This window comes from Camponotus floridanus, unplaced genomic scaffold (assembly GCF_003227725.1).
Source record: "Camponotus floridanus strain SB8 unplaced genomic scaffold, Cflo_v7.5 scaffold257, whole genome shotgun sequence".
NCBI classification, from domain to species: domain Eukaryota; kingdom Metazoa; phylum Arthropoda; class Insecta; order Hymenoptera; family Formicidae; genus Camponotus; species Camponotus floridanus.
The window spans coordinates 56747-76743 of NW_020229389.1; the positions used below are offsets into that span (position 1 = coordinate 56747).

At 34.3% G+C, this 19997-nt stretch overlaps 2 non-coding genes across 2 annotated transcripts; one reads left to right on the forward strand and one right to left on the reverse strand.

Annotated features, from left to right (window-relative positions):
- Nucleotides 1–11861: 11861 nt before the first annotated feature.
- Nucleotides 11862–11933, reverse strand: Trnaa-ggc. The gene has a single exon. It is a non-coding gene; the product is annotated as a tRNA-Ala (tRNA).
- Nucleotides 11934–12551: 618 nt separating this feature from the next.
- Nucleotides 12552–12623, forward strand: Trnaa-ggc. Its single transcript has one exon. It is a non-coding gene; the product is annotated as a tRNA-Ala (tRNA).
- Nucleotides 12624–19997: the final 7374 nt, after the last annotated feature.

Sequence of the window (19997 nt, forward strand, 5' to 3'; positions counted from 1 at the left end):
TCTTAAATAAATGATTATATAGAAATAAATACAGTATTAAATAAAAAATGATTTCTTTTTAATTAAAAACATTAAATTACTTAATAAATTTTCAGTTTTAGTTATAAAAAACTTTATAATGAATTTTTTTTACCTTTTAGCATCAAATCAGTTTTATAGTTAAGGTGGCTTTTTATTTTTGCCGGTCACTGTATGTATGTAACTTTTTATTATAGTAATTAATTAATAATGGAGAATAATATATATATATATATATATATATATATATATATATATAATATTTTTTAAATAAAACATCTTTATACAAATTTAACATTTTATTATGAAGTTATTTATCATGAAATCGCATAATATATATGTATAGATGTGTTTAGTAGAACATTTTATTTACAACTATTAAAAGTTTTCTTAAATTGAGATTGGATTAATTTTTTAGACTTAAAAAAATCTAATCTCGACACAGAAAACTTTTAACAGTTGTAAAAAAATGTTTTACAACTGCTAAGCAACCATTAAGTCAATATTTATCAATATTAAATCAATATTAAACCAATATTAAATCAACATTAAATCAATATTAAATAAATGTTTTTTGAATGTTGAATTGCTACATTTACAAGACATTGCAATTCAGCGGACATTAGACGTTTCTGTAATTTATTTTCAACGTTGAATCTATATTTTATAACGTTGATGCAACATTGCAAAATTGTATTGCAATGTTTCTGAGATGTTTATTCAATGTTCATGTGCTGTATGGGATGATTGTGTGTTTTGATTAGATGTAGAAGCAAAAGAATTGCTATCAAAACCTTTTATTATCATTTCTGTTTCTAACTTAGCTATTTTTCTTCGATATGAGGAACTAATTATATGTTTGTATTTATTAGAATTTTCACGCGACATTTTTTATATTCCTACAAATAAATTTTCATAATAAAATTTAAAAAATTAATCAATTAAACATTACTTTGTATAATAAAGACTAAATTCTCATCGTATCAAGTCTCATCGAATAAATACTTCATACGATGAGAAATACTTTTTAACCTTTTTTATCTTAATACAAAAGAATATATATTATATATATATATATATATATATATATATATATATATATATATATAATAAAGATTACATTATTTACATAAAAATATATTTATATATAACTTACGTGTATCATCGAAATCAGCTTAGGTCCAAAAACCTTCAAACTGATATTTCGCAAGATAAAAAACTGGTGTTAACGTATCCACCTAAAACAATGTAGAAAGAATTGCATTAAGTAGTTATGATTATTTCTTAACAAACACAAAGTAACAATAACATATATGACAATAATTTATTATAATTTTCCATTCAAACTATAACGTAAAATATGCCTTGTAACAATTACATTGAATAAGAATATGTTATGTTACTCTTTGTGTTTGCTTAATTAAAAGTTTGGATAGTTCTAAAAACATTTATTAATTAAAATTTATTCATTAATAATTGCTAAACGCTGATTTTTAACAACAACAAGCAATGAATATAACCTATTCTAACCTAATGTTTCTACAATTATTCTGTAAAAAAATATCATGTATTATATGTTTGTATATTGTTCATCTCAAGGAATAATTTGAAAAACAAATAATTAATTAATTTGCTAAAGAAATTACACTTACCTATATTCTTCCACTTATTGTAAAAAGATTTCAAGCTCCTGAAATAACCGGCAATACTGATCACAGTAATCACTATGGCGCGCTTATGGAGGATAGATCGGGAAACATTCCACCGGTACTACCCCACGTGACGATCTTAGCAGACATGTGATACGCTATTGAGGCCTGTTGCGCTGGCTTGCGCTACTGCACATGTGCAAGCTCACAATCTTTTCTCACGATTTTTGATTTTTGCTCTGCTACATTAGTGATGTACACTGCGCGTCAACGATTCGCAGGGTTGTGCAATGGCCCTAACTTATTGGCTATGTATTAATACATTAGGTTGATAAGTTAGGACTACTGCATGACCCTACGAATTGACGCGCAGTACTATATCCAGATGAGACTCGGAGTCGGAGTCTCATCTGTTGTGAGAAAAAAGATTATATATAGTACAATTTTTTAATTACATATATATATTTATTTTATCAATTAATCGCCAAACGTAGGATATCCTCCAGACATCCAAAGGACATCCAATATAATACACAAGGACAGATATCTTACAGATATCCAGTGGTTATCCAATGAACATTTATGAAACATTTATACTTTAAATTATATTAAATATTTTGTATAACTGACAATATCATGCATGCATATTAAATTTTCATAAAATATATTTATGATATTTTAAAATGTCCTGTAAATGTCCTGAGCCGTCCTGGATATATTCAGGATGATCCTGAGGATGTCTTGTGCTGTCTGGGTAGTGGCTCAAGAGGCCCTATTTCAGAAATAATATCTGGATAATGGATGTTTATGTGCATTTTAGGCGTTAGATTTTTATTAAACAAATTCAAATAGAGCGAGTGATGTTGTTTTAAAAGATCTTTTAATAAAGGAAGTATTGTAATAGATACGAAAGATGCAGTTAAGATATCAATAATTTGACGAATAATTTGATATAATTTTCAAATATCAGCATCATTAACGGAAATTAAATGACCAATCATCATACCAAACTAACGAGTAAAACATCGCATTTCACTGGCTGAGAAGGCTAATCTAATTCCTTTATTATCTTTAGTTACGAGAGGAGGTTTATTACGCTGTTCAGAAGGACCATAATAAAAACCTTGAACTAAGTTATTTAAAGTATCTATGTCAAATCTTTTTCTCTGTATCAAAGTATTAATTATACAAGTCATTGTCCGTTTCCACATCCAAGTCGTGCATAATATCTAAATGAATATTTTCAACAACATGGAAACTTTTTAATTCATTGAAAATACATTCAGATTTAATATCAGTATCACTACTGTTATCAATTATCAGATCAGTATTATAATTTACAATATTTCGACGCATTGATGGATTTGAAATAGTTTGCTTTTGCATAACTTTGTTGTGCTCTTTACGTATACGATAATAATGATTTGCTGAGAAACTTTCTACATAACCCAAAATACTATTAGCACCTAAATTATCTCCTATAAAAAGGCACATAGCGAAATAAACTTGAATAATTTCATCTTTTGTTACAATAGGAATGACAGAATCTTCTAAATATTTTAATTCATTTAAAACTTTACGAAAAATGTTTGCATTTCCAAAAACTTTATCAGTTGAATGAAACAAATTTACAAGAAATATATTTTCAAGCGATGACTCAAATTCTGGTGGAAGACAGGCAATTTTACAATAAGTAGCTCCTAGCTTGTGCACACCAGTATGACTTCCTAATTCTTTATTCGTTTCATAATCATCAAAATATAAAATTAACGGTAACACTACTTTGTCAAGAAATTTCGGAGCAATATTTTCTCTCCAAAGCTTACCTTGAATGATATTGTAAAGCGGATCTGAGATATTTTCAAGTGTTTTCATATAATCCAAAATTATTTTCAAAACATTTGGTAATTCGAGAAACTTTTAATACTGAGCGGAGAGGAATAAATTGTCCATTAATAAGAGTTGGTACGATAGCAATTTCTCCACCAGAATTTTTTTCATCTATAGTGGTTCCTATTATATATGTTTCAGGGTTAATAAATGCTCCACAAGATTCAAATTGTTTCATATGTAAATAGTGAGTTTCAAATTCACTAAACATATTTTGACATGAATCGAACATTCTTGTTACTTCATTCATCTCATGAAAAGAAATTTCTTTTTGCATTTTGGCTTTGTCCAATAATTTAAAAACATATTTTTTCAAAATCATTAAAAATCCTGCTCCTAAGAGAGTTTTATGACAATCAATAACTTTTTGAATTTCTTCTTCAGACATTGAAAAATTATCATACAACGAAGCAACATAGGTGATAACAGTATTTGTTAAAGCTTCGTGAAAACTGTTATTATTGTCAATTTCATAAAATTCAATGTTAAGATCAGACATAGTATTATTTTTTCCGTAGTTAAATGCATCTGCTGGACTTTTATTATCATTTGAATCTTGTGGTTTATTATTTGTCTGTAAGACGTGAGAGGAAGTATGTTCTAGTTGCGTATTAGATTTTTTTGATTCATGGCTTTTAACATGCCTGCTATAAGCTGATAGATTATTAAAAATTCTTATACAATTATCCCAACCATCATATTAATCTTTTCTGAGCAATTTCATTTGAATGAAAAAATCGTATATGACCAAGAACAGCATCTGCTGCATTATAGTTTCTATTACAGACAAAACACTTAAACATTTTTTTTAATGAGTATATAGTCTGAAAATATTAATATTTAACGAAAAAGATTTGACATAAATACTTTAAATAATTCATTAAATATTAATTAAATATTTAATTAATATTTAACAAAATTTATAATAAGGATTAGATTAATAATAAGGATTAGATTATGATTTGATTCAGTCGACTAATGAGTGTAGTTACATTTGTAACTGAGCGTTCGCCTAACAAGTAAATGTCGTACAGAGTTCTTGAATAAACATAGATATTGATATGCTTGAACTTGGTATTCAGTATCAAAAACAAAAAATGATTTAAAACATATGTCGACAGCTTGTAAAATACTTCCTACTTTCCATAGATTGTTGTTGACGCAGACATACACAGCAGTGATTGAATCTTCCACATTTCCGACAACAATTATATAGGGTTGAACAGTAGCACTGATAGAAGCATAATATTTATTCCGTCGTTTCATAGCATTCAATACATCACCACCAATCTAATGATAATCAAAAATAGTCAATTTGTAATAAGAAATAAGAATCAAAATAATAGAACGAAATTGAAAAAATTACATAATATTTACAGTTATTTTCTGAATAAATGCTTCTCTTGCTTCTTCTGCTGATGGCTTAAATATTTTCTTTCCAAGTTTTACTCTGCCTATTGGCTTACATATAATAGATAAGATATTTAATAAAATGTAATCTCTAATATCTATAAAGAAAATAAAAAATAAAATAATCAAAATTTTTAAATATACAAAAAAGAGTAGTTTCCATAATACTATAATTTCTATGCTACAATCATATCAAAAAATAATTATCTAAATTTTCTCATACTCACCAAATAAATCAGTCTTTTGCAAATAAGGTATAAAATCTTTTACATCATTATAACGTACAATATCAATCCTGCAATATTACCAGCGCTGTTCCAATTTTTTACTAATTGAAGGCCATTTAATTAAAATATTATTATGTTTGCCTTCCAGACAAGCATATTTGGCAATGAAAGAATGTAAGGAATTAAAATCATCCAAAATCTGAAAATATGAAAAAAAATTATTCGATCGATATATATTTTCTAAATATCAATAGTTATCCTCTAACGAAAATCACAAAAACATACTAATTTATAAGCTTGTGGTTGTTGCAAGATGTTTAACCATTGTTCAATGTACTGTTCAGTTGAAATTTTTTTATCAGCTATAAGATTAAGAAGACGAACTTTCTGGCAAATTTTCCAATTTTGTGAAACATCTTCAAATGGTTCTCTATTTCTTTTAAGCCATTCTTGCGCAGCTTTTATTTCATTTGATAAAATATCTGAAAGATTCTTGCATAAAATATACGATTTAACAATTTCAATTAAAAAGTATAAAATAATTTACCATTGATAGAAGTCGAATTATCTTTATTTTGTATTTTTTTCTTTTTTTGCGAATGTGAAATCACTCCATTTTTATGTAGCCAACATTTAGCATTTTTTACTTTTGTGAGTAATTTATCTTTAGCTAATAATTGCTTTTCTCCTTCTGTTTTTGGAGGTATATAGTAAATTGATATCTAAAAAATAATAAAAGCATGTTTAGAAAAATGTAACAAATTGACTTCTGTGGGAAATTGGAAACAAATTTTATTAGCAATTACATTATAATGTTGATGTTGTGGACTAAAAAAATAAAATTTAAACTAATGAAATAAGAATTAAATTATATTAAGTTAAAAATAAATGAATAAACATACAACTCAGTTATCTGGGGAGTAACCATTTGATAACAGTTTCTACTATAATTTTTCGATCATTTTCACTCAATGTGGCCTGACTTTGAATATCCAATAAGCACACCATTAGCCTTAGTATCTGATTTTAATAACTCATACAGATTCTTAAAAAAACAAAATATAAAACATAGTATACCATAATTACTTCAAGAATAAAAGATATTTGAAGCCACAAAATTATTCGAATTTACTGATTAGTATATATTAATATAGTGATCAAATATGACAGTATACAGAATCAAAATTTCTGATTGAAATAAAAATTAATTTTTAAACTCACTCTCACTCTAAAAGTTACTATTTATAAATGTAAATGTAATAAAAGTTTACTATTTATAAATGTGCATATATATATATGCACATTTATTTATTATATATATGCACATTTTTATATATATTATATATATGCACATTATATATATTATATATATGCACATTTATTTATTATATATATGCACATTTATTTAATATATATATGCACATTTTTACATAGACGTTTTTATATCAACTATTCGCAACACTCCTCGAGGTGTTGGAAGGGAGCGTGCACGGGCGAGCGAAAACGCCGTCACAAAAAAAAATAGCGAAATTAATATACTCGCGCTCTGAGAAACAGGGATGGAGGGCGTTCTCGCGCAGGCCGCGGCGGAGCGGAAGCCGTTTCGATATCTAGATAAGTTGGATGCAGAAAGAACGCCAGATGCTGTCTTTCACGCATCAGTTTTCCACGAAACGTCAAAGAACGCGAAAAATGATAGCCTGCTTCGCCACGGGCCGACTAGCTCGCCTAATGGTAGAGGGGAGGGGTTCTTAGAGCGAGTCACTTAATTATGCGGAGGTTTCAATAATTCGAATTGCGAGAGACACAGACACGAGTATCGACGACCACAGGGGACTAATATACCAAATAAATCACGCGAATTTAACCAGACAATATAACAGATTTATTAATTATTAAGAAAAACAATAAATAAGAGAAAAATATAAGAGTCCAATCGAAGGACAAATCAGCTTGAAACGAGGTTCACAATACTTCGATTAAAGACAAGCAAATGAAATATAAAATACAATTAAAAATAACATGAATAATGAGACGTGATTCACAGCAAAGGTTCGCTTGAAATAACTAATCGAAAAGAGAGCTAAGACTGTATAATAATGGTAAACCGAGTCAAATGCGCCAGGCTTTATAATTACGGTCAACCGACTTCAATGCGCGAAACTCTATTATTACGGAGAATAGCGATAAGCGCACCGAATATTACAATTACTGAGAACCGTAAGAAATGCGTGAGCTCTTGCAATTACGAAGAACGGGAAGAAGCGCGCGAGCGCTTTCGATTTCGGAGAACCCGAACGAAGCGCGCTATTACAAGTATGCAGAACCGAAAGAAATACCAGATCTTACAATTATCGAAAACGGAAATGCACGTTTGATATTTTATATTATTTAATTGCGGTACCAGAGATAACGCCCAGACAATGGAACCTACTGCAAAAACGGCAATCTCTGGTCGATCGGAACGCGGAATTTGCGTATCGCAACGATAAGGCGTCTCCGCCGGTGCACACACAGCACGGCGGGTGTCGACAGCTTACGCCTCCGACAGCCGATTATTCGCACGTCTGCGGTTAGCGGACTGCGAGTCGCAAAAAAAGAAAACGCACGTAGAGAGAGATGGTCGAGAATCGAGGCCCGTTTTGGTCGCGCAACTTTCGGTCGGCTGTCACAATTTCCAAGGTACTCACCAATTCGCCGCTCAAACTGTCGCGGAACGTTTCCCCTGAGGTGGCGGTCGACAGCACTTACAATCGGTCGGAGTCGCTCCACTCCGACCGGCGATAGCCTCGAGGTAAAAATTCTGCACTAACGCGCGTCACACGGATAACGGAGAGGCGAACGAGTCTATCGGGTGAGACCGATCGACGGATCACTGTCGCCCCTTGACCACGGTCGCACTCGACTTCTTTTCACTACCGCGAAATTTACGCAAACGAAACACTAATCGCGACCGGCCAGAGTGGTCGACTCGCGAGCCGTACCGGTGGACGACGTACAAATTTTCGAAATAAAACTCAAGATAGCCGGGTGACCTCACCGTTGAACTCGTCTCTCGTTGCTTCCGCCCCGTCGTCTTTTTCCGAGCCGAGCGTTCGCGATACTCTCTCTTCACTTTCTTTGAAAACTCTCGCAGAACAAGTCTTCTTATTCTCTCGAAATCTGTATTTATCCTTAACTAATCGCCCCGCACCCCATCGAGAGGGGTGATAGGCCCGTTCCCGCGCGCTCGAATTTTCGAGCGTGGCGCAAGGGCGCATCGTGCGCCCGCGGTCCCGCGCCTCCGACGGTCCGCTGTTCCGGCGCGTTTTTCTGCGCCCGGTACTCGGAAAATCTCCCGTCAGGGCCGATCTTTGCGGCCTTCGTCTCTTTCCAGCGGAGGGCAGCGACTTTTCCGGATTTTTCCGAGAAGGTTTAGCCCCTACGCGGGGTGCTTTCAGCGCCCGTCCTTGCTGGCCGGCCCTGGGATGCTGGGCCGATGGACCGAAATTGTGCGAGGCTGCTCGAGTATCGCCGATCCTTGTTTTTCACGGCCACTGTTTTGATCGGTGATGATTCGGCAAGGCCGCTTTTCTTATAGGCTTCTAGGTTGTTCTTCGGTATCGCCGCCGATGATTTATTGCTCCCGAAATCATACAATTTAGACAAATAGGATTAAGAATAAAGCTTTTGTTTATAAACGAACGCGCTCGTCTCTCTGAAAATCCCGGCGGGGCTCTCGATCTCTCGACCGGCGCGGCCGCTCGGCTCGCGTCACGCAGTCTTTTTGACGGGTGGACGTCCGTCGTGACGGCAACGTCACAGTACATATGCCAAGTTATAGATTTTCTTGGTTTGAGACTTCTATAACACCCCCTTTACTCCCCTGGAGAGATGTAGACAGGAAAAATATCGGGGCGAAGTCGCTGAATCGGGAATCGAACCCGAGTCTTTCGCTTGCCGGGCGACTGATCTTACCACTGGGCTATTCAGCCCCACACCGACACTTCTCCTGTACGTTTTTATTAATCTGTGGAAATAATGAGGACACGATAATCAGCTCAACGTGTAGTTCTAAATAAATTGGTAAATAATTCGGCTCTATGTATTTTGACAACATGATAATTAAGTAACGAGCACTAAGAGCCTACAAAACGCGGATGGCAATGCGTAAATTATTTCGAACGTTAATTGTTCGCGAAAAATTTTCAAGACATATGTACATATGCCAAGTTATAGATTCTCTTGGTTTGAGACTTCTATAACACCCCCTTTATCCCCCTGGAGAGATGTAGACAGGAAAAATATCGGAGCGAAGTCGCTGAATCGGGAATCGAACCCGAGTCTTTCGCTTGCCGGGCGACTGATCTTACCACTGGGCTATTCAGCCCCACACCGACACTTCTCCTGTACGTTTTTATTAATCTGTGGAAATAATGAGGACACGATAATTAGCTCAACGTGTAGTTCTAAATAAATTGGTAAATAATTCGGCTCTATGTATTTTAACAACATGATAATTAAGTAACGAGCACTAAGAGCCTACAAAACGCGGATGGCAATGCGTAAATTATTTCGAACGTTAATTGTTCGCGAAAAATTTTTAAGACATATGTACATATGCCAAGTTATAGATTCTCTTGGTTTGAGACTTCTATAACACCCCCTTTACCCCCCTGGAGAGATCTAGACAGAAAAAATATCGGGGCGAAGTCGCTGAATCGGGAATCGAACCCGAGTCTTTCGCTTGCCGGGCGACTGCTTTTACCACTGAGCTATTCAGCCCCACACCGACACTTCTCCTGTACGTTTTTATTAATCTGTGGAAATAATGAGAACACGATAATTAGCTCAACGTGTAGTTCTAAATAAGTTGGTAAATAATTCGGCTCTATGTATTTTAACAACATGATAATTAAGTAACGAGCACTAAGAGCCTACAAAACGCGGATGGCAATGCGTAAATTATTTCGAACGTTAATTGTTCGCGAAAAATTTTTAAGACATATGTACATATGCCAAGTTATAGATTCTCTTGGTTTGAGACTTCTATAACACTCCCTTTACCCCCCTGGAGAGATGTAGACAGGAAAAATATCAGGGCGAAGTCGCTGAATCGGGAATCGAACCCGAGTCTTTCGCTTGCCGGGCGACTGATCTTACCACTGGGCTATTCAGCCCCACACCGACACTTCTCCTGTACGTTTTTATTAATCTGTGGAAATAATGAGGACACGATAATCAGCTCAACGTGTAGTTCTAAATAAATTGGTAAATAATTCGGCTCTATGTATTTTGACAACATGATAATTAAGTAACGAGCACTAAGAGCCTACAAAACGCGGATGGCAATGCGTAAATTATTTCGAACGTTAATTGTTCGCGAAAAATTTTCAAGACATATGTACATATGCCAAGTTATAGATTCTCTTGGTTTGAGACTTCTATAACACCCCCTTTATCCCCCTGGAGAGATGTAGACAGGAAAAATATCGGAGCGAAGTCGCTGAATCGGGAATCGAACCCGAGTCTTTCGCTTGCCGGGCGACTGATCTTACCACTGGGCTATTCAGCCCCACACCGACACTTCTCCTGTACGTTTTTATTAATCTGTGGAAATAATGAGGACACGATAATCAGCTCTACGTGTAGTTCTAAATAAATTGGTAAATAATTCGGCTCTATGTATTTTGACAACATGATAATTAAGTAACGAGCACTAAGAGCCTACAAAACGCGGATGGCAATGCGTAAATTATTTCGAACGTTAATTGTTCGCGAAAAATTTTTAAGACATATGTACATATGCCAAGTTATAGATTCTCTTGGTTTGAGACTTCTATAACACCCCCTTTACCCCCCTGGAGAGATGTAGACAGGAAAAATATCGGGGCGAAGTCGCTGAATCGGGAATCGAACCCGAGTCTTTCGCTTGCCGGGCGACTGATCTTACCACTGAGCTATTCAGCCCCACACCGACACTTCTCCTGTACGTTTTTATTAATCTGTGGAAATAATGAGGACACGATAATTAGCTCAACGTGTAGTTCTAAATAAATTGGTAAATAATTCGGCTCTATGTATTTTAACAACATGATAATTAAGTAACGAGCACTAAGAGCCTACAAAACGCGGATGGCAATGCGTAAATTATTTCGAACGTTAATTGTTCGCGAAAAATTTTTAAGACATATGTACATATGCCAAGTTATAGATTCTCTTGGTTTGAGACTTCTATAACACCCCCTTTACCCCCCTGGAGAGATCTAGACAGAAAAAATATCGGGGCGAAGTCGCTGAATCGGGAATCGAACCCGAGTCTTTCGCTTGCCGGGCGACTGCTTTTACCACTGAGCTATTCAGCCCCACACCGACACTTCTCCTGTACGTTTTTATTAATCTGTGGAAATAATGAGAACACGATAATTAGCTCAACGTGTAGTTCTAAATAAGTTGGTAAATAATTCGGCTCTATGTATTTTAACAACATGATAATTAAGTAACGAGCACTAAGAGCCTACAAAACGCGGATGGCAATGCGTAAATTATTTCGAACGTTAATTGTTCGCGAAAAATTTTTAAGACATATGTACATATGCCAAGTTATAGATTCTCTTGGTTTGAGACTTCTATAACACTCCCTTTACCCCCCTGGAGAGATGTAGACAGGAAAAATATCAGGGCGAAGTCGCTGAATCGGGAATCGAACCCGAGTCTTTCGCTTGCCGGGCGACTGCTCTTACCACTGAGCTATTCAGCCCCACACCGACACTTCTCCTGTACGTTTTTATTAATCTGTGGAAATAATGAGAACACGATAATTAGCTCAACGTATAGTTCTAAATAAATTGGTAAATAATTCGGCTCTATGTATTTTAACAACATGATAATTAAGTAACGAGCACTAAGAGCCTACAAAATGCGGATGGCAATGCGTAAATTATTTCGAACATTAATTGTTCGCGAAAAATTTTTAAGACATATGTACATATGCCAAGTTATAGATTCTCTTGGTTTAAGACTTCTATAACACCCCCTTTACCCCCCTGGAGAGATATCGCCCCGATATTTTTCCTGTCTACATTTCTCCAGGGGGGTAAAGGGGGTGTTATAGATGTCTCAAACCAAGAGAATCTATAACTTGGCATATGTACATATGTCTTAAAAATTTTTCACGAACAATTAATGTTCGAAATAATTTACGCATTGCCATCCGCGTTTTGTAGGCTCTTAGTGCTCGTTACTTAATTATCATGTTGTTAAAATACATAGAGCCGAATTATTTACCAATTTATTTAGAACTACACGTTGAGCTAATTATCGTGTTCTCATTATTTCCACAGATTAATAAAAACGTACAGGAGAAGTGTCGGTGTGGGGCTGAATAGCTCAGTGGTAAGAGCAGTCGCCCGGCAAGCGAAAGACTCGGGTTCGATTCCCGATTCAGCGACTTCGCACCGATATTTTTCCTGTCTACATCTCTCCAGGGGGATAAAGGGGGTGTTATAGAAGTCTCAAACCAAGAGAATCTATAACTTGGCATATGTACATATGTCTTAAAAATTTTTCGCGAACAATTAATGTTCAAAATAATTTACGCATTGCCATCCGCGTTTTGTAGGCTCTTAGTGCTCGTTACTTAATTATCATGTTGTTAATGAATTCAATTATAACATTAACACAATGTAATTCTTTTTTCACGCATCAGTAATATTTAAAAAAAGAAACTAAAATATTTAACACATATATAAAATATTTAGAGAATCATTGAATAAAATCATTACATTCAATTAAAAATTACAAAATTATTTTAATTAAATCTATATAGAGAATTATCCTTGAATATATCAAAAAGAAAGGAGAAAGATCATGCTTACAAGTTTATTTGAAACCATAAAAGAAGTGTATTTGTGTATAAATTTCAATTGATCCCCTATAGTAAAAGATGAAGTGGGAAATAATAAAGGAATTTGACTCAGAGTTAAATTTAAAAATATATTAATATCCAAAGTTGTCTAGAGAAGGGAAAAATAGGTTAGATTAGGTTAAAATAAATAAGATTTATATAAACTGTAACGATGCATTCCGGTGCATCGTTACGATTCCCGGCATAACATCCGCTGGAGGCTGCCACTCGGCAGAACACCCGCCGGGCAGAGGCAAGGGCGCGGTGCACCTACCTTTTTTAATACTTCTGCAAAACCGTTCGGATCAAAATTCGACCGAACACCGCTGAACAGAGCCGATGTGGCCCGAACCGCCGACCGGCGAAAGCCCGCGTTCGACTCCTACTCGAATCCTTCCGAACGGGCCCGACCGTACCGTTTTCCGAAAACCCGTTCGGAAGAGATTGTACCGCCGCGCGCCGACGCGGGCAATTAGCCCGTATAAAAAGGGCCACATTTTAGCTTTAATCACATTTTCCTGATCCGCTCTAAGCAGTACGCTTCAGAAGCAATCCTGAAAATCCTCTCAAAAGCACTAAGTAGCCGAAGACAAAAGGTGGAGCGAGCTCCGTCTCAGACGAGTGATCTCGGTTCTGACGCACAAGTGCAATCCGCCTGATCCGCAGCTGAACTCTCCCGGAAGGTGGAGCTCTGGATGAGCCGCCCTGGATCGAGTGATCTCGATTCAGCTGCATCGCGCAATCCATCCTTCGCGAAAGAATCCTAGATCGCACGTGCCGACTACCGCCGCACGCGTACTTTTTGTATTATCGTCGACACCATCATTTTCTAAGCGCTCTGCGCACCTGATAATCACGTCATCCGCCGCCGCGCCTAAACGCGTCTTTTGTAATTAAGCGAGCGCATATCGAGAAATCCAGCACATCCAGAAATAATTGTGTAAACGTCGCCGAATTAAAGCGCATAGCTTATGATCATACGCGGACTTCAAATCGCGGCGCCTAGAAATAAATAGTACGGCGAAAACACCCGTCGATTCCGAGAACCGAAGCATTCTCGGAATACCCGCGAGAAAAAGCACCACAAAAACGCGCGCCGTCTCGCGCTTTCATAAACACTCGCCGGCGTTCGAAATTAGATCGAAATTAAATCAGCTTTTATTTTGGCGTAATTACTATTACGCCGAACTACACGGCGGGTGCAATAGAACCTCCCATCCAAGCTCTCGGAGCTTCTGGCGCGTCGTTAATGATGTGTGTGGCCTGGCGTTGTCTTGATGGAACACAACACTCTTCCTATTGGCCAATTCTGGCCGCTTCTGGTCGATCGCCTGCTTCAATCTGGTCATTTGTTCACAATAGAGGTCCGAATTGAGTGTTTGGCCCGATGGGAGCAGCTCATAGTGGATGATTCCTTTCCAATCCCACCAAACACACAGCAAAATCTTCTTGGCCGTTAATCCGGGCTTGGCGATCGTTTGGGCCGGCTCACCGCGATTAGACCATGATCTTTTTCGGCTGTTGTTCTCGTATGTGACCCATTTTTCATCACCAGTTACCATCCGCTCCAAAAATGGGTCGATTTCGTTACGTTTCAGCAAAGAATCGCAGGCATCAATTCGGTCCAAAAGGTTCTTTTGCGTCAATTCGTGTGGCACCCATACATCGAGCTTCTTCTTGAGACCAGCCTTATGCAAATGGTTCCAAACGGTTTTTTGGCTAATCTTCAGTTCCTGGGCAATGGAATAAGTGCTCACATGCCGGTCCGACTCGACGATTTCCATGATTTGATTTTATCGACATTTTCGACGATTGGCCTACCAGAGCGTGCCTCATCTTCGACGTCCATATTACCAGAACGGAATCGTTGGAACCACCGCTTTGCTGTTGCATTTGATACTGTATTGGGTCCATAAACAGCTCAAATTTTTTTGGCCGCCTGCTCCGCCTTTTCACCTTGGTCGTAGTGGTACTGAAGAATGTATCGAATTTTCTCTTTTTTTACCTCCATTTTGGAACGCTGTAACACACAACTGGCTTGACCAAACACAAAACTGTCACAGAACCTTTTTGAAGCGTAATGTCACCTTTCAATCGCCGTATCGTATGACCCGATGCGATGTATACATCGTGAGATATGGTTCATTAAAGACATCTAGCGGAAAACGCTCAGAACTTTTTACTTCACCTAATATAAAATTTGTACATATATTAAATAAATTATAACAAATTGTAATATTACAAAAACCTTTGAATAAGAAATATTAACAAATATTTTACCTTATATAAAAATTAATAGTTTTTATCAAAAATTTTTTTAAAATTGATAATTTATTAATTATTTATTATTAAACATCGATTAAATTATGTAAATTGAAATTTGCACTTAATCTTTTAATGATATAATAAATCAAATATAAAAATTAACAAACAGCTATTTAAATTGTAATCATATTTGATAATAAATTAATTAATAAGTTTATAATTTATAAAAAATTTTTATTAAAATATATTAATTTTTATATACGAGAAAATATTTGTTGATGTTTCTTTTTATTCAAATGAAGATCTTTATAATATTACATTTTATTATCTTTTATTTGATATATATACAAATTTTATATAAAAAAATTTATATATATTTTTTTTTCAGTTTTGTAATTTTAAAAGATATGAATATGTAATACATAAATTAATATTTATATATTTGTATATTTATTGATTTTAATTTGGAAACAATTTAGTTTCAAGTGAATAAATTCTTTTACAATATATGCTAATTGATTTTATCAGGATTCTTTAAATTTATTAGATTATATTATTTTTTTATATGTTTTCATGATAAATAAAGCATTGTTTATTTCATAATATGTATACTATTTTTATAAATAATTTATTAAAATTTTTAAATATGTAATAATATTTATTTAAAGAAAATTAAAATAATTCTTATTTTAAAGCTTAATAATATTATAAAACTTATATATTGTATTACTTAATTTATATTAATTATTATTATTGAGAAAGGAGTCATAAACTAAAATATTGCAATAAAATTCAATATTAAATTCTATAGAATCAATTTAATTTTGATTTGATATAATAACAAATGTTTCATTTAAATATGTATAACGTGTGTGAAGTAAATATGCAATTATATAATATGTAAATTATATTATACAAAATAAGTATATAAATACTATATTATATAATGAAAAGTATAATTGAAATCTTTCACAGGTTCTGATACAAATATATTTCAACTATTCAAATAGAAGTAATAGAGCTCTATACATTTCGATTTATTTCACATTCTTTTCAATAGTTCAAATTAAAAACAAAGTAGCTAAGTTTTTGATGTTATTTTTATATTTTAATATTGAATTTATTTTTCGTTTGATGTTCTACAACTTTTTTATTATAATAAATTTACAATATCATGTTTTGTTTTATACATCTGTTATATATTATAATTTTATGCGATAGTATATTTATAATTTATTTATTTTTATGTCTATTGTGCTTACTTAATCATACTTATAATAATTTTATTATTATTATTATTATATACACAGTTATATATACAGCGTAATCAACATTTTTGTTGCATCGTACCAAATGTAAAAGTATTATAATACTTTTTTTTACAATTTAATTTATTAAGAAGAAATGTCTAGATTTCTATTTTCATTTATTGTAATGTACTATATAGCATGAGATATTTATTAATTTATATACTTGAGTTATCAATTTGTAAAAAATTATATGCTATATGAAAAGTTATCATATATAAAAAAATTGAATGATTTTAAGCAAATGCTAATTATGTATTATATTTATTTTTTATAAATGAAAATTTATAACTTTTACAAGTAAAAGTTTTATATTTTATAGATTTGAAGATTAAAAATTTCATTTTTTTTTAAATCAAACTCTTAAAGTGAATCTTACTTTTTTATATAATTTGATTTTGTAATATTTAAGCAATTATAAGGATAAAATAAGTAAAAATTGAATAATTTACTTTATTACCTATAGTTTGTATATTTTATTTTAAAAAAATATAATTGCAGAATTTTGATTTAAAAATTTTTTTGAAATGTTTATGTTATCTTGCAACTGTGTTGACATTTTGTGGATTTTTCTGTGCAATTACATTGTAGCAATGTCTTTGTAATGTTTTATTGTAATTTGCAATATTGCAATGAAACATTACAGAGATATTGCTACAATGTAATTACAATGATTTATATTGTATAGAGGTTTTCTCGTTTTTAAGATCAAAGCTATAATAATATTTTTAACTTACCCCAAAACGTAAGTCTAGCTACATCTATGGTATTCTGTTCCGCCTACCATGCGATATGGTAGGAGATAACGATATAATTTATATTGATGAGAACTTGCCATTTTCCAATTTAAATTATATATATATATATATACAGGGTCTACCAAAAGTGTGGAAACCCCTAAATATCTCGGAAAATATACGTTTTACAGAAAAGTGTTTCCAACAAAAGTTGTAAGGTTTAAGAAGATCTATATACTGATTCTATCAGTTTGACCTTGGATGGCGTCGTCAAGGTCAGGTCAAGGTCACATTGACTTTTTTAAATGACACCCCCTACATTTGATTGCATATTCTTATAGCTTAATTCAAGAGCTTTCCAAAACACTATAATAATGTTCATTTTTATTAAGTACTTTGCGAGTTATGAGGGTTGAAATAATTTCTTAATTTTACATAAACCATAAAATATCTAGTAAACCATTCATTTTTCGATTATCTTACCTTCATACTTTTATGTACAAAATAATGAAAGGAATCAATTGGTGTAAAGAAAACATACAGTTGTTTTTAAGAAAAAATATGGAATTGTTAATTGCAAATTACATATTTTTTCTTAGAAACAACTATGTGTTTTCTTTACACCAATTGATTCCTCTCATTAATTTGTACATAAAAGTATGAAGGTAAGATAATCGAAAAATGAATGGTTTACTAGATATTTTATGGTTTATGTAAAATTAAGAAATTATTTCAACCCTCATAACTCGCAAAGTACTTAATAAAAATGAACATTATTATAGTGTTTTGGAAAGCTCTTGAATTAAGCTATAAGAATATGCAATCAAATGTAGGGGGTGTCATTTAAAAAAGTCAATGTGACCTTGACCTGACCTTGACGACGCCATCCAAGGTCAAACTGATAGAATCAGTATATAGATCTTCTTAAACCTTACAACTTTTGTTGGAAACACTTTTCTGTAAAACGTATATTTTCCGAGATATTTAGGGGTTTCCACACTTTTGGTAGACCCTGTATATATATATATATATATGTATATATATTATATATATATGCAGTATCAATTGTAATAAATAAATAGCGCGCGCGTAGCGCGCGCCTGTATTGTTCTAGTACAACAAATTCTATATGAATATCGTTAAAACAAACTAAATTAAAAGAAACAATTACTTAATCAAATCAGTAGGAGGACAGGGTCGGTTCTAACCCAGGATCTCTCAGGGGGGGTGAGGCGCGAGGGGAACCGTGGTGCGGGGGGAGTGACGTCACGCGCGGAGAAGGAGGAACCATGGCGCGCGGTGGGTGACGTCACCCGCGGGGAAGGGGGATCCGCGGCGCGAGCGACGGACGAGGGGGTCCGCGAGGTGAAGGGGAATCCGCGGCGCGACCGATGGACGAGGGGGTCCGCGCAGTGAAGGGGTATCCGCGGCGCGAGCGATGGACGAGGGAGTCCGCGCGGTGAAGGGGGATCCGCGGCGCGACCGATGGACGGTGGTGTGAGAAGGACAGCGCTACGTATGGGAAAAGGACAGTGCAAAGTGTGTGAAGAGGACAGTGCTACGAGTGCGACAAGGATGGCGTTAACGTGGGACAAGGACGACGTATAGGTGGGAGAAGGACGACGCAAAGGTAAGTGAACAACGAGTATATTCTAAGCGAAAGAGAGAGAACAATAGCGCGAAGACGTGCGAGGCGTGCGAGAGAGAACGATAGCGCAACGTGTGAGAGAACAATAGCGCGAAGACGACGCGTGCGAGAGAGAACGATAATACCGCGAAGACAACGATAATACCGCGAGACTTACAATTCGCGCGCGTGAAAGAGAGAACGATAATATCGAGATTAACGCATGAGAGATAACGATACTTAAAACTAGCGCAAGAGAGACGCAGGGATGGGAACACATGGAGAGGCGCATAAATAATTAGTTTTTTTTTTTAATTAAAATATAAATTTATTTTAAAATGTGTTTTTATACATTTTGTGCGTGTGTGCGTGTGTATGTATGTACTTAAGATTATGACTAATAATAATATAATAAAATATAAAATAAAAATTTTAAAATATAAAATAATAATATAATGATATTGGGGAGGGGGACGCCGGACTAAGGGGAAGTCGCTCCTGGAAGGCTAAGGGGCGATGCGCCGGGCTAAGGGGACACCGCTTCTGTAACAGAAAAAAGACATTTCATTAGATTTAATAATTTATTTTAGGATACTTTATGATATAATATAAATGGTATGTTACCAGTAATATTTTCCATTCTCATCTATACGCAATACGCTCAATTTATATTTTCGTGCAGGTTTGGATTCACATATCTGTTTATACTCTCGACTGTTCATATATTCTCGTAAATTCTGAAATTAAAGATAATAATTGTAAATGTTTTAAATTTATTACACATCAACAAAAATATTTTTACCTTCAACGTTTCCAAGTCATGTCGTAGCATATTCTCATGCCAATCTTCATCGAGTTTTTCTATACCTTTCATTGATTCAAGAATTTTACATAGTCTATTTCCGAAACATTTTACTTTAGTATGACCAGGATCTCTCTCGTACACGCACCAACTTGTATCACATTTTACAACTGAGTTCTC